The sequence below is a fragment of the Triticum dicoccoides genome, chromosome 5A, assembly GCF_002162155.2.
Source record: "Triticum dicoccoides isolate Atlit2015 ecotype Zavitan chromosome 5A, WEW_v2.0, whole genome shotgun sequence".
Classification (NCBI taxonomy): domain Eukaryota; kingdom Viridiplantae; phylum Streptophyta; class Magnoliopsida; order Poales; family Poaceae; genus Triticum; species Triticum dicoccoides.
In genome coordinates, this window is record NC_041388.1 from 615,548,260 (window position 1) to 615,560,106 (window position 11,847).

Consider the following 11,847-nt stretch of genomic DNA (forward strand, 5'->3'; position numbering starts at 1 on the left):
ACAACCACCATTAATTAATTCACAAATATATACACACATGTGTATATATATGTATATATACATATAATTTCTCCTAATTGGTGCCTTCGGAGCCAGTGGCATTAGCCTAATTGGTACCTTCGGAGCACGATAACAATTGGAAGTGGTTCATGGGGGCGGTAGCGGGTAATAGTATTCTCCTTTGGGATCTATGACCTGGTCGAGCAAAAATCCCGCTATTTCCTCTTGAATTGCTTCTATGCGGTCCTCTGGTAGGAGCTTCTTCCGCACCTCTTTGAACTGTTAAGAAGGAGATCAATATGCATGTGTATTAGTTATGTGACTAGATATCGATAATGGTGTAAAAATTGTGAATAGTGTTCTGACAAACGTACCCACTCCTGTCTTTGAGATTTGCTTCTTTCGGACGCCATCAAGCGAATGTTCTCGCAAACGTAGTATGCACACAGATTATTCCTTGGCGCTTGCTTCAGGGCTTTTACGAGAATGGAATTTGATCAGATAATAATTAATCAAGCATGATAATTAAGGAGATGACAGCTAGCTAGTACTACTTAATTACTTACCTAGGGTCGATACCATTTCAGATTTTGGTTCCATGGGCCTGGAGTGGCCCTGATGAACTTTGTCCAAGCCCTGCCCGCCGACAAAGAAAATGAATAAATGGGTTATTAAATAGTTGTTATCAGGAAACGACGAACTAATTAAATAGGTCGAGATATAGTTAATAATGGTTGAAATTACCTGTTGACTATCCCCTTCACGATGGTGTAGTCACTTGCTTTCTTAAGTAGTGAATCTAGTACTTCAATAGTTCCTTCATCAACTTTAATTATTAACAAGATCTAGTGAAATCTGCATGCACACACGTTTGCATGTCTTAATTAAGTGGGCATATGTAAGCAAAAACATGTAGCTAGCTAGTAGGCAAAAACAGAATTTGTAGTACAAGACAGTGTGACTCACTCGAAGTTGTAAGGAAGTAGTATATCTTCATTGTATTTGAGGCGCTTAAAGAACTCTAGCATGCTTTCCTCTACACTTTTTTCGTAATATGGATCTAATTTCCATGTGCATTCATTAATGGTATTTGGGTCAACGAACCCAATGCCATAGCGTCCATGTTTTTTCATTTCATAAATCTTCATCCTGCATAATACCACAAAAAAGAATATAGTGATGATAATTACAGGTAATGATTGATCAAAATGACCACTACAGCTAGCTTGAGAGTTAAATTACAGAAAGAAATCACTTATAGACAATAACAACTGACGATAGATTTGTCGAGTGCGTCTTGATTGTATAGTTGAAACAGTTCTGAATACTCAACGGCCAGAGCTTTCTCATGGTAGTAGTGCTCCTCCTTGACATTCACCATGAGGGACTCTCGATTGGAAATCTTGGTAATGTCCATGTACCATTGATGCAATTCATACATTCTCGTTGGGAGGTTCTTGACCTCGTCTGGCTCGACCAAAGGTTGGCCCCGGACATATTTCCGTTTTATTTCCTCCTCTCTAGTCAGAGACATGGGCTCGATATCGAGGAGTTGTCCAACAGTGATCCCGATCGCTTCATCCTGCGCAATATGCTCCTCGGTTATTACCACATCGCCCACCCCGGGAACGTTAACAGTTTGCCCACAATAATATTGGGCTTGCCTACTCTCATGTGCTGTTGGCACAACAAGCGGGGGGATTGATTGCGCCGCCTGTTCTACCAGCTGGGGAACGGTTTTACCGCTCCTTTTGCCAGCTGATTTGCTCGAGCTCGAGCTCGCCTCTTTCTGTAGACGTGCTCGATTTAACTTCTTGATGTGGCGCTCATAGTCTGTGTCAACAGGCTTGGGAGCTGGTGCTCTAGCCATACGAATGAAGTGGTCAATCTTTTCCATAGGCACTTTCTCCCTTGGCGGCGATGGCGGTTTCGGTGCAAAATGGGCTTCCACCTCGGCCTTCGATATGGCTATGTTTTCCTCCTCGGACTTGTCGTAAGGACTCTACGGAAGAGGCGCGAGGCTTGGACCATATTGAAATCGCTTGCCTCCGCCTGTACCTCCAGTACTACCTCGACTTGTACCGCTACGCACCATGGCTGAGGCGGCTCTCTTCTGTGATTGCTGAGGCGGTGAAGACAGCTGATGTGGCTGAGTTGGAGGAGGAGTGGCCTGAAGCTGTGCCGGACTTGGAGGAGGAGTGGCCTGACGCTTTGCCGGACTTGGAGGAGGAGGAGTGGCCTAAAGCTGTGCCAGACTTGGAGGAGGAGTGGTCTGACGCGTTGGTGGACTTGGAGGAGCGGGAGTATGCTGACTCGGTGGCGGACTTCGACGAGGAGTCGGATGACGCGGTGTCGGTGGCCTTCGAAAGATGATGCAATCCTTTCTCCATAGGATGATACGATGGTTGACCTCTCCCAGTGTGTGCTCATTGTCACCTCCAGGAATGTCAAGCTCTAGCCCTGAATATTGGTCCACCACCTCATCAACCAAGACACGAGCATAGCCCGCTGGAATCGGGTTGCAATGGAAGGTTGCCTCGGGGGGATTTGTAAAAGCAAGGGCGTCCGCCACCTTCATGGATATGTTCTTCATTTTGAAGTGTAGCTCGCAGTTAGTGTTCTCCATGGTGTCATCCACTGGGTAGCTATCCAGCAATGCGTCGCCCGGGGCGGAACCCATGCTGCTTCTCGACATGGATGGGATGGTGCTATCCAATGGTGGATCATCCGCTAGCTGCTGAGACCCCCTTTGCTGGCTAAGTGAGTTGATCTGCTCCTGCTACCGCTGGAATTTAACTGCCAAGTCCGCGTGCGCTGATTCTAGGCCTCGAAGGCGTTCATAGTCTAGCTTCCTCTGCCCCTCCTCCATCTTCCTCTTCTTTTCCTCCGCAATCTTCTTTCTCGCACGGGTTCTATAGTCGGCATTCCAGTCCGAAAACCCCTCATACCACGGCATAGCGCCCATGCCTCGTGTTCTTCTCGGGTGTTCAGGATTTCCCAGGGCACGCGTAAGCTCGTCGTTCTCTCTGTTGGGCTCGAACACCCCCGATCGAGCCTCTTCTATTGCAACAAGTAGCTTATCTTCGGCTCCGTCCAGACATGCCTTCTTCGAAACTTTGCCTGTCTTCGGGTCCAACTCCCCCCCATGCGCATAGAACCAAGTCCTGCACCTGGGGGGCTAGCTCAATGTTTCTGGAGTTACACCTGCATCCAACATCTCTTTCTCAGACTTATCCCACTTAGGCATTCCCACCGCAAAGCCACCTGGCCCTAGCTTATGGAACTTATCCTTTTTTGCGGCATTGGCCTTGTTTATTCTTGACCGCCTTAGATAATTCCGAATCCTTGAATTTCACGAAATCGTCCCAATGAGCACTTTGCTTCTCTAGTGTTCCCTCGAATACTGGAGTCTTCCTTCCTCCCCTGACGTACTTGGCCCATTCACGAATCTTGTGGTTCTTGAATGCAACCGCCATCTTCCTAAGAGCAGCGTCCTTGACTTTCTCCACATCTGCATCTGTGAAATGATATGGTAGGGTGAAATGTTCCATGAGCGTTTCCCAAAGCAGAAGTTTTTGTTTGTCGTCGACAAAAGTAACTCCTGGACGTGGCTTTGCTGGCTCTCTCCATTCTTGAAGGGAGATCGGGAGTTATTCCTTCACAAGAACTCCGCACTGACGAATGAACTTGTCCGCAATCTTCTTAGGCGCTAATGTTTCGCCATTAGGTTTGATGGCCTCGATATTGTACTTTACGCCCTCCTTCAACTTTTTGTTCGGGCCTCGTTTCCTATTGCCTGAAGATTTGCTCGATCCGGATGGCTGAAAGAAGAAAGATCGATTCGTTAATATATCTTCAAGTCATTTAAAACATGTGATGATCACCAGATGCTTGCTTATATAAATATATATACCTCGCCGGTCTTTGTTGTTTCAAGATCAACATTTTCTTCGTCATGTTCATAGTTCATGACTTCATCAATTCGATCGTCGCGATTGAATATCATATCACCCTCCCCGATGTTGTTTAGGTATTCGGAGCCGTCATAATCTTCCTCATTCTGATCATCATCTGGCCCGCGAGGATTGCGTATGATATTGAACAGGGCCTCTTCTCCCTCTCTGCCAGTATTGTCCGCCATAGGTTTTGTTTAACTAATCCAAAAGAAATATATTCAAATTACAATGCATGGACGCAATCAATTAATAAGGAAAAACTGAATCAATCATAGTACATAATAAGCATCATCGAATATAATCTCGAATACGTCGTCTCGAATAATAGATATAATCTCGAATACATTGTCTCGAATAATAGATATAATCTCGAATACATCGTCTCGAATAATAGATATAATATCGAATACATCACTAGCTAGCTAGCTAGCAAGCTAATAAAGATCGAATACTACAGAGTAATCTAGGCCACTCGCGGTTCCTGAGGTGCGGGCGGTGGACACCCAAAGAGAAGGAACCATCACTGGATCATAGCTCGGGTGATCTCCCAAAAGAACCTGCCAGGTATTGGAGAACCCGACGTCCATAGCAGCCATGTAGCGATGGACGTGCTCGTCCTCCTCCCTGACACGGTGACGTACCACCTCCGACGGGGCCGGCTCCCTCTGCACGGAAAGTGGCCCACGCGAACGCCACCAAAGGAGATGAGGGTCGACGACGGGACCCAGGGCCGGGTTCCTCACCAAGCGTTGCGCCCCTGAAGGTAGCACCTCCCAGTGCCAGCCCGGCGGAGCCCAGTCCCGGACGTGGATCCTCTGAAGCAGGACGTCGTCGCGAACGGGTCGACGGTGGGGATGCGGGCCGGGCATCATCGACAACAAATAGTATATGCCGCAAAAGTAAAGTAACATTTTTTAAATGATGGATTGTGATTTCATATATGAAAATTCTAAATTTTATAACTAAAACTAACATTTCTAATATTTCTATAACTAAAACTAACATTTCTAATATTTCTATAACTAAAAAACATTTCTATATAACTAACATTTCTAACATTTCTATATAACTAACATTTCTATATAACTAACATTTCTATAACTAAAACTAACATTTCTAATAATTCTATAACTAAAAAAATAGAAAGATTGCTAACAATTCTATAACAATATGTGTGTGTGTGTGTGTGGTTGGCGGCCGGGGCAGGAGCTCACCGGCGAGGCGCGACAACGGTGGGCGGCGACGGGGACGGGGACGGAGACGGAGACGGGGCGGTGACGACGGGGACGGGGACGGCCCGGGCGGGGACGACGTACGGGAGGACGGGTCGGGGCGCAGCGACGGGGCGCGGCGCGGCGACGGGGACGGCGGGGGACGAGGACGGCGACGGCGACGGGGACGACGACAAAGGCGACGAGGGGCAGCGTCGACGGGGCAGAGGAGAAATAAGCAGGGAGAGATGAGAATCTGACAATTTTTTTGAAGTGTTTTCTTATATAGAACCCACCTTTAGTACCGGTTGGAGCCACCAACCGGTACTAAAGGTCTGTTTTGGCCAGGCGAAGCGGCGGGAACCGCACCCCCTTTAGTACCGGGTCGTGGCACTAACCGGGACTAAAGGATCCCCTTTAGTACGGGTTGGAGCCACGACCCGGTACTAAAGGGTGTGCGCTGCCAGACGAGGGGCGCAAAAATTTAGTCCCACCTCGCTAGCCGAGGGGCACTCGCACCTGCTTATAAGCCCCGCCGTCGCTGCTGTCTCGAGCTCCTCTCTTAAGCAGGCCTTCTGGGCCTACCTCTTCTGCGATGCCCTGTTGGGCCTACTGGGCTAGCGGGCCTGCATCCTGGCCCAACTAGAATTTGGGTTTCTAGTCGTATGCAGGCCGCTGTGGCCCAGTAGGTGGGCTTTTTTATCTTCTTTTTTTTGCTTTATTTATTTTTGCTTTATTTATTTTAGAGTTGTTTTTTGCTGTATTTAGAGTTTGTTTGTGAATATTTTTGCTTTAGGTACAAAAAATTACAAACTTTCTGTTAGTACCGGTAGTTTACAAATTTGAATAGTTTAAATTTTGAATTATTTGAAATTTGTGTGAATCACTAGTTTGTGAATAACTTAACTTTGCAAATAGATTTTTCAGTGATTCTTTTTTCTTATGTTTAATATTAGTGTGTTTTATCATTATATTCAATTTGGTAATGCTTAGGTTATTTAAAAAATGAAATGCCTTTGTAACGGATGAGTTTTCGTCCGAAACCCTGATACTTCGAAAGAGATTGTCCATTTTGTACACGAAGTGCATCCAGTTTTTGCGGTAACCCTCTCTATTTTTTTGCACATGCTATGTGGGTGAAATTATGATACCATGCCAACTTTCAACCTTTTCTGAGTTCATTTGAAATGCTTTTCAATTTCAGGGTCATTTAGCTGAAGAAATCAGTAAATGCATGAAAGAATTTGCTTGCACATAAAATTTCTTCGCGTTTCAAATGCCAAAACACATAACTAGCTACCCTAACTATTACAGAGATTCCCTCCTGGGTGTGAAACACAGAAGAAAGTGATGATAGTGAAGCCGATCACATCCCAGATCTTTGGGTGTGAAACTTTTTCTTCGCGTGTGTCCCTTTGCGCCGTAGCCATGGAAAATCTTCATCATTTAACTGGATGCTCGGGTCAATATTCACTGTGAATGGAGCAATTTCATCAAACTTTTCATAATCTCCTGACATGTCTGTCTTGTCATCCACTCCCACGATGTTTCTCTTCCCAGAAAGAACTATGTGCCGCTTTGGCTCATCGTACGATGCATTCGCTTCCTTATCTTTTCTTTTTCTCGTCTTGGTAGACATGTCCTTCACATAGAAAACCTGTATCACATCATTGGCTAGGATGAATGGTTCGTCTGCACACGCAAGATTGTTGAGATCCACTGTTGTCATTCCGTACTGCGGGTCTTATGTTACCCTGCCTCGTGTCATATTGACCCATTTGCACCGAAACAAAGGGACCTTCAAACCACGTCGATAGTCAAGTTCCCATATGTCATGTATATAACCATAATATGTTTCCTTTCCCGTCTTGGTTTTTGCATCAAAGCGGACACCACTGTTTTGGTTGGTGCTCTTTGTTGGGGAACGTAGCAGAATTTTAAAATTTTCTACGCATCACCAAGATCAATCTATGGAGTCATCTAGCAACGAGGGAGAGAGGAGTGCATCTACATACCCTTGTAGATCACAAGCGAAAGCGTTCAAGAGAACGGGTTGATGGAGTCGTACTCGTCGTGATCCAAATCACCGAAGATCCTAGCGCCGAACGGACGGCACCTCCGCGTTCAACACACGTACGGAGCGAGGACGTCTCCCGTGCCTTGATCCAGCAAGGAGGAGGGAGAGGTTGAGGAGGAGGGCTCCAACAGCAGCACGACGGCGTGGTGGTGGTGAAGCTGCAGTACTCCGGCAGGGCTTCGCCAAGCTCTTATGAGGAGGAGAGGTGTCGGGGAGGGGAGGGGCTGCGCCTTGGATGTTGTATGCAGCCCTCCCCTCACCCCTCTATTTATAGGGGAAGGGGGAAGGGGGTCGGCCCCCTCTAGATGAGATCTAGAGGGGGGGCGGCGGCCAAGGGGAGGGGGGCTTGCCCCCCAAGCAAGGGGGCACCCCCCTTAGGGTTTTCCACAAACCCTAGGCGCATGGGCCCTAGGGGGGTGTGGTGCCCCAGCCTACTTGGGCTGGTTCCCTTCTCCATACAGCCCATAAGGCCCTCTGGAAGAGGTGGCCCCTCCCGGTGGACCCCCAGAACCCCTCCGGTGGCCCCGGTACAATACCGATATGCCCCCGAACCTTTCCGGTGACCGTATGACAACTTCCTACATATAAATGTTCACCTCCGGACCATTCCGTAACTCCTCTGACGTCCGGGATCTCATCCGGGACTTCGAACAACATTCGGTAATCACATACAAGTCTTCCTAACAACCCTAGTGTCACCGAACCTTAAGTGTGTAGACCCTACGGGTTCGGGAGACATGCAGACATGACCGAGACGACTCTCCGGTCAATAACCAACAGCGGGATCTGGATAACCATGTTGGCTCCCACATGCTCCACGATGATCTCATCGGATGAACCACGATGTCGAGGATTCAATCAATCCGTATACAATTCCCTTTGTCAATCGGTACATTACTTGCCCGAGACTCGATCGTCGGTATCCCAATACCTTGTTTAGTCCCGTTACCAGCAAGTCACTTTACTCGTATCGTAATGCATGATCCCGTGATCAACCACTTGATCACATTGAGCTCATTATGATGATGCATTACTGAGTGGGCCCAGAGATACCTCTCTGTCATAGGAGTGACAAAATCCCAGTCTCGATTCGTGCCAACCCAACAGACACTTTTGGAGATACCTGTAATGTACCTTTATAGTTACCCAGTTACGTTGTGACGTTTGGCACACCCAAGGCACTCCTACGGTGTCCGGGAGTTGCACAATCTCATGGTGTAAGGAAATGATACTTGACATTCAGAAAAGCTACAACAAACGAACTACACGATCTTTGAGCTATGCTTAGGATTGGGTCTTGTCCATCACATCATTCTCCTAATGATGTGATCCCATTATCAATGACATCCAATGTCCATAGTCAGGAAACCATGACTATCTTTTGATCAACGAGCTAGTCAACTAGAGGCACACTAGGGACGTGTTGTGGTCTATGTATTCACACATGTATTACAATTTCCGGATAACACAATTATAGCATGAACAATAGACAATTATCATGAACAAAGAAATATAATCATAACCATTTTATTATTGCCTCTAGGGCATATTTCCAACAGTCTCCCACTTGCACTAGAGTCAATATTCTAGTTACATTGTGATGAATCGAACACCCATGTAGTTCTGGTGTTGATCATGTTTTGCTCTAGGGAGAGGTTTAGTCAACGGATCTGCTACATCAGGTCCGTATGTACTTTACAAATCTATATGTCTCCATTTTGAACACTTTCACGAATGGAGTTGAAGAGACGCTTGATATGCCTGGTCTTCCTGTGAAACCTGGCTCTTGGCAAGGGCAATAGCTCCAGTGTTGTCACAGAAGAGAGTCATCGGGCCCGACGCATTGGGTATGACTACTAGGTCGGTAATGAACTCCTTCACCCAGACTGCTTCTTGTGCTGCCTTCGAGGCTGCCATGTACTCCGCTTCACATGTAGATCCCGCCACAACACTTTGCTTGCAACTGCACCAGCTTACTACCCCACCATTCAAAATATACACGTATCCAATTTGTGACTTAGAGTCATCCAGATCTGTGTCGAAGCTAGCATCGACGTAACCCTTTACGACAAGCTCTTCGTCACCTCCATAAACGACAATCATTTCCTTGGTACTTTTCAGGTACTTCAGGATATTCTTGACCGCTGTCCAGTGTTCCATGCCGAGATAACTTTGGTACCTTCCTACCAAACTTACGGCAAGGTTTACATCAGGTCTGGTACACAGCATAGCATACATGATAGACCCTATGGCCGAGGCATAGGGGACGACACTCATCTTTTCTCTATCTTCTGCCATGGTCGGGCATTGAGCCGTGCTCAATCTCGTACCTTGCAATACAGGCAAGAACCCCTTCTTTGACTGGTCCATTTTGAACTTCTTCAATATCTTGTCAAGGTACGTACTCTGTGAAAGACCAATGAGGCGTCTCGATATCTCTATAGATCTTGATGCCTAATATATAAGCAGCTTCTCCAAGGTCCTTCATTGAAAAACACTTGTTCAAGTAGGCCTTTATGCTTTCCAAGAATTCTATATCATTTCCCATCAACAGTATGTCATCCCCATACAATATGAGAAATGCTACAGAGCTCCCACTCACTTTCTTGTAAATGCAGGCTTCTCCATAAGTCTGCATAAACCCAAACGCTTTGATCATCTCATCAAAATGAATGTTCCAACTCCGAGATGCTTGCACCAACCCATAAATCGAGCGTCGGAGCTTGCACACCTTGTCAGCATTCTTAGGATCGACAAAACCTTCTGGCTGCATCATATACAATTCTTCCTTAAGGAAACCATTAAGGAATACCATTTTGACGTCCATTTGCCATATCTCATAATCATATAATGTGGTAATTGCTAACATGATTCGGACGGACTTCAGCTTCACTACGGGTGAGAAAGTCTCATCGTAGTCAACCCCTTGAACTTGTCGATAACCCTTAGCGACAAGTCGAGCTTTATAGATGGTCACATTACCATCCGCGTCTGTCTTCTTCTTAAAGATCCATTTATTTTCTATGGCTCGCCGATCATCGGGCAAGTCAGTCAAAGTCCATACTTCGTTTTCATACATGGATCATATCTCGGATTTCATGGCTTCCAGCCATTTGTCAGAATCCGGGCCCGCCATCGCTTCTTCATAGTTCGAAGGTTCACCGTTGTCTAACAACATGATTTCCAAGACAGGGTTGCCGTACCACTCTGGTGCGGAACGTGTCCTTATGGACCTACGAAACTCAGTAGCAACTTGATCTGAAGTTTCATGATCATCATCATCAACTTCCTCTCTAGTCGGTGCAGGCACCGCAGGAACATTTTCTTGAATTGCGCCACTTACCGGTTCAAGAGGCAATACTTCATCAAGTTCTACTTTCCTCCTACTTATTTCTTTCGAGAGAAACTCTTTCTCTAGAAAGGACCCATTCTTGGCAACAAAGATCTTGCCTTCGGATCTGAGGTAGAAGGTATACCCAATAGTTTCTTTAGGGTATCCTATGAAGACGCAATTTTCCGATTTGGGTTCGAGCTTTTCAGGTTGAAGTTTCTTGACATAAGCATCGCATCCCCAAACTTTTGGAAACGACAGCTTAGGTTTCTTCCCAAACCATAATTCATACGGTGTCGCCTCAACGGATTTCGACGGAGCCCTATTTAAAGTGAATGCGGCAGTCTCTAAAGCATAGCCCCAAAATGACAGCGGTAAATCGGTAAGAGACATCATAGATCGCACCATATCTAATAGAGTGCGATTACAACATTCGGACACACCATTACGCTGAGGTGTTCCAGGCGGCATGAGTGGTGAAACTATTCCACATTTTCTTAAGTGTGTGCCAAATTCGTGACTCGGGTATTCTCCCCCACGATCTGATCGCAAGAACTTGATTTTCCTGTCACGTTGATTCTCAACCTCACTCTGAAATTCCTTGAACTTTTCAAAGGTCTCAGACTTGTGTTTCATTAAGTATACATAACCATATCTACTCAAGTCATCAGTGAGGGTGAGAACATAACGATAGCCACCGCGAGCCTCAACACTCATTGGACCGCACACATCAGTATGTATGATTTCCAATAAGTTGGTTGCTCGCTCCATTGTTCCTGAGAACGGAGTCTTGGTCATTTTACCCACGAGGCATGGTTCGCATGCGTCAAATGATTCGTAATCAAGAGACTCTAAAAGTCCATCTGCATGGAGCTTCTTCATGCGTTTGACACCTATATGACCAAGGCGGCAGTGCCACAAGTATGTGGGACTATCATTATCAACCTTACATCTTTTGGTATTCACACTATGAATATGTGTAGCATTACGCTCGAGATTCATTAAGAATAAACCATTCACCATCAGAGCATGACCATAAAACATATCTCTCATATAAATAGAGCAACCATTATTCTCGGATTTAAATGAGTAGCCATCTCGAATTAAACAAGATCCTGATACAATGTTCATGCTCAAAGCTGGCACTAAATAACAATTATTGAGGTTTAAAACTAATCTCGCAGGTAAATGTAGAGCTAGCGTGCGGACGGCGATCACATCGACCTTGGAACCATTCCCGACGCGCATCGTCACCTCGTCCTTCGCGAGTCT